This window comes from Galeopterus variegatus, unplaced genomic scaffold, assembly GCF_000696425.1.
Source record: "Galeopterus variegatus unplaced genomic scaffold, G_variegatus-3.0.2 Scaffold2533, whole genome shotgun sequence".
Classification (NCBI taxonomy): domain Eukaryota; kingdom Metazoa; phylum Chordata; class Mammalia; order Dermoptera; family Cynocephalidae; genus Galeopterus; species Galeopterus variegatus.
In genome coordinates this window covers 411,816-417,005 of record NW_007728644.1, presented here as the reverse complement: position 1 = coordinate 417,005, position 5,190 = coordinate 411,816, and positions in this window count along the sequence as shown.

Sequence of the window (5,190 nt, the reverse complement as noted above, 5' to 3'; positions counted from 1 at the left end):
GCGCTTCCCAAGCGGCGCACTATCCAGTGCGCCACCGGGCCGGCCCAAATCTTCCAATTTTTTTTTGAAAATTATATTTAAATAATGTAAGCCTCTTTTGCACAATTAGATAGGTGAGAAAATATTTGTCCATGTCCATGACCTTTTCAAGGAATATTCTCATGAGAAAGACTGAAAAGGAGTATCTCAGATTACAACCAATGGTGAACTAGGAAGAGAGTGGCAGGTGTCAATAACAGGAGTCAATGGCTAAGATCAACCCTCATGTTGAGGAGACCTCGGTGAATACTTGTGGAAGCAGAGACTAAAACACACACCAGTCCTGATCACTAGTTACTTACTTGGTCTAAGTCTAATTCTGGTCCTCATTGAAGTAAGTGATTTTCTCATCAATTGAGACCCTTTGCTTCTATTTCACTACAAGTTTTAAATATTAAAGTAGGAAAAAAAGGATTAAATTTGAAGTCTTTCCAATCAGAATAAAAAGTATTTTTCCACTTTCGTGAGTGTAATGTAGCTTATTTTCAAAAATGTTAATTTGCTTTTTCATAATATACTTAGCAATTAGTGAACAAAAGTATAATGTACTGTGGATATGATTTGTAAAAGCTTAAATGACAGACTCTAACTGAGATAATTTCAGCCTCGATGTGTTGTTAAATAACAATATATTCTAAATGAGTAAACTTGAAATATCTAAGCCATTAGGGACTATTGGCCACCTGATAATTAAACTCGATCTAACATGGACATCAAAACCAATTATACATGCTAAATAGAACGACAGGCCAACTCCTCAGAGAGATGAAATGAACTTGGACAGATGGACAGAATGCAAATCATGTAAGTTTCTTAATGAAAGAGAAATGAAATGCAATTTCAAACCTTATGAAAAATATGGATTATTCCTAGTGTGCACATCACTGAAAAACATTAGGTTGAAACAAGATGGATTGCCACATTTCCAACCACCAGGAAACCATTCCTCTAGAGAATTTAGATTTCCAGGTCTCCTAGGCAATGAAATTGAGGACAAAATAAGTTTTATGGTTTCTTTGCATTAGTTTACTAGGGATGTCATAACAAAGTACCATAAATAGGAAGGACTTAAACAACAGAGATTTATTTCCTCACAGTTCTGGAGGCTACAAGTCCAAGACCAAGTTGTCAGCAAGGTTGGTTTCTTCTACAAGTCTGTCCTTGGCTTGTAGATGGCCGTTTTCTTCCGGAGTCTTCACGTGGCCTTTTCTCCGTGTGCATGCATCCCTGGTGTCTCCTCCTTTTCTCATAAGGCCACCAGCCATGTTTGATTAGGCCCACTGCAACAACCTCATTTAACCTGAATTACCTCTTTGAAGACTCTATCTTCAAAGTACAGTCCCATTCTGAGGTACTGGGGAATAGGTGTCATCACATGAACTGCAGGGGACACAATTCAGCCCATGATTGAATGCACAATATTCAATGCAAAATTTATACACAATTTGTAGAGCAAAAATATCAAAATATGGAAATAGATAGAAGGGAAATGAATTGAGTACCCTATCAGAGGCAGGTTCTGATCTGTTATCAGGATGACAAACCATCCTAATTTTCTAGGGACTGTCCTGTTTTTAGCACTGAAAGTCTCATATTCTGTCCTCAGACCAGAATGGTTGGCCACTCAGGGTCATGTGCTGAATACTCTACAACTACTGTCAGATGTAGTGATGTGACCCAAGGAATTATGGTGGTATGGTAAATAAGATTATTCTTGTGCTCTTGAAATTTTGCAAGGATGTGAATTATGCTCAATCAAGCAGGCCTCCGTATGAATGTGAAGTTATTGCCATTAGCGTGGCACATTCTTAGTTGCCATCAAGCCTCTCTCAAATGTCTCTTATTGACAGATTTTTTTCACCCAATTGTACCCTCCCTCCTTTCCTCTTAGTTTTTATTTAGGGATAATAGTTATCTTTTTGCAAATTCCAGGACTTATATTTAGAGTGATTTTAAGTCCTATTTTCCTAGGACAGTCTTATTTTACTTGTTGTTCAAGCATATCTATTAGTAAATCCCTTCCCATTCTCAAAAAGTCCCTGTTTGTAGGATAAATTGTATGTTCACCCAACTTACATTGCTCAGAGTTCTCCTGGCCCTAGGCCACGTCTACCTTTCTTCTCACCAACCTGCTTCCTCAGCCAGCTATGCACAGACCCAGAGATTCCTTGACCCTCTGTGTGGCTCTTCTCTTTACTGTCTGACTAGAGCAATGGAGACAGGACTCACGAATTTTAAGACCCTCCTACTTGACCAGATCTTATATTTTGATAATGAAAAAGAAAGCAGGGGTACGGGAGCTTATAGTTAAGTAGGGAGAAAATTAGAGAATTTAAGACAATGCAAATAAATTGCATGTATGTACAAAATATTTTTAATTATCATGAAATCTCAAAGGGTTTCAGGAAGCATCTAGTTGGATCCCCTCCTTTTGCCAAGGCATGAACTGAGGCTCAGACAAAGAAAGCAGTTTGTCAAAGAGTATTACCTAATTTGGTCCAGTTAAGGTAGGATTCCTGACCAATATTGATTTGAACAAACATTTCCATTTCCCAAGTCAGGTAATTTTACCATATGAGAAGAACATAGTAACTGTTCCCTTAGGATATCTCGGCTGGGCTTCTTTGTTTCTTAAAATAACATTTGTTTTTCTAAATTCAAAACTATTTTGTTCACTTCAGAAAAGGTAAAATAGATGTAAGCAGAAGAAGTAAAAACATTTTTGTAAGCCCACTTTTCAGAAATAATCACAAAATTATTTCCTCCCATTATGATTCTAGTTTGTTGCATGTGCTCAAGTGTGCATGAGTCTGTGCCTGTGTGTGCACTTGCATGTGTGCGTGTGTGTGTGTGTGTGTGTGTGCATGTGCATGCGTGGTACATCTGTGGTTTATGTATAGGTGTCTGTGACACACACTGAGTGAGAGCATTCGACCTTATGATATGCATTAACTATATCTTTAAACCTAAAGTATGTAAGATGAGATCACTTAGTAGACCATGATGTTATCATTGAAAATTTAGTTTTCCTTTTTGTTTTCTTTTGCTATTATAAGCAGTGTTGCCACATAAAACCTTGTGATAATGTTTGTAAATTATACTTATATCTTTACCACTAGTCATCTGAAGTGAAAAATTACTAGTCAGAAGTCTGCAAATTCTTAGTCCTTTTTTTTAAAAAATTAAAATTTATTTTAAATTGACAAATAATAATTGTGTATATTTATGGCTACAATGTGATTTTTTGATCTATGTGTACATTATAGAAAAATTCAGTCAAGCTAATTAACATATTCACCACCTCACAAATTATTTTTTTTTGTGGTAAGAACATTAAAAGCATACTCTTAAACAATTTTGAAATATGCAGTTTATTATTATTAACTGTGGTTAACATGCAGCGCAATAGATCACTAAAACTTATTCCTCCAGTTTAACTAAAACTTTCTATCCTTTGATTGAAATCTTCTCTCTACCCCCCACCCCCTATCCTCTGGTAACCACCTTTCTAATCTCCGTTTCTATGAGATCAACTTTTTTTAGATTCCACATATGAGATTATCCAGTATTTGTCTTTCTATTTCTGACTTATTTCACTTAGCATAATGTCCTCCAGTTCCATCTATGTTGTTGTGAATGACAGAATTTCCTTTTTCTAAGATTGTTTAATATACCATTGTGTATATACACCACATTTTCTTTATCTATTCATCTGTTGATGGACACTTTGGTTGCATCCATATCTTGGCTATTTTGAATAATGCTGAAATAAACATGGGAGTGCAGTATCACTTCGACATACTGATTTCAATTTCCTTGGATATATACCCAGGAGTGGAATTGCTAGATCATATGGTAATACTATTTTTAGTTTTTTGAGGAACCTCCATACTATTTTCCAAAATGGCTGTGCTAATTTATATTCCTAGCAACAGTGTAAAAATGTGTTGCATATGGCTGCTCAGGAAGGTTGTGCCAATGTATACACCTGTACTACTATGGAAGCATTCCAAAATGGCTGTGCTAATTTATATTCCTAGCAACAGTGTAAAAATGTGTTGCATATGGCCGCTCAGGAAGGTTGTGCCAATGTATACACCTGTACTACTATGGAAGCATTTCTGTTTTCCCCCAACCCTTGACAACAATGGCAGTTATCTTTTTTTAGTCTTTGCCAGCTTGATAGAGAAAAATAGCATATTATGGATATAATTTGCATTCTCTTCATTATGATTACACTTGTGCAGTTTTTACACATATAGGCTTTCTGTGAAGTGTCTGTTTCTATTTTTTAACCTTTTAAATTCTTTTGGGTTGTTTATGTTTTTTTCACTATTCAGCAACAGATATTTATAATAATACAAAACTATATTAATATAAACACTCCTTGAATTGACATGTCATAAATATATTTAATATTTTTCCATTTCATTTATGTTTTTTAATTAGAACTTTCAAAAAGTGTTGTTCTGCTATATATTATTTTATCTTATTCACTCCATTCTGAATATTATAGAAATACTCATCCTTGTATTAGTTGGTGCATTTTATTCATTGATTCATTCATTTTCACACATACATATTACACCAGCCAGAAATTTGCATGTGAATGAGGTGTGAGGTAGAAATGTTGTTTTCTTTTTCTAAACAATAAGCTACTCATGTCAATAATAATCGTTGAAGAATCCACCTTTTCTGCTCTTATCCAAAACAACCTCAACTTTTTTTTTTTTTAAGCTCTTTCAACGAGAAAATGGAGGGGACACATCTGGGTGGGAGGGGGGAGAGGGAGGAGGGAGGGAGGTTTTGGTGATGGGACACAATAACTAACTACATTGTATATTGACAAAAAAAAAATGGCTGTTTACCACTTCAAATACTAAAACAATGTATTTTAATATATGATGTGACAAATTTTAGTATTTTGCACAGACTTTTTTAGAAATCATTGTGGGTATTGTTTCATGTTGATTTTTTATGGTGAATTTTTTAATCACTTCATTATGTTCCAATATTAAATTAAGTAGAGTCCGAATGAATTTCAACGTAAAAAAATTACCTCGGGGAGAAATTAAATTATTTCAGGGTTCTATCTTTATATGAGAACTTTGTACAACTCTTCATTGTTTGTGTGTGTGTGTGTGTGTGTGT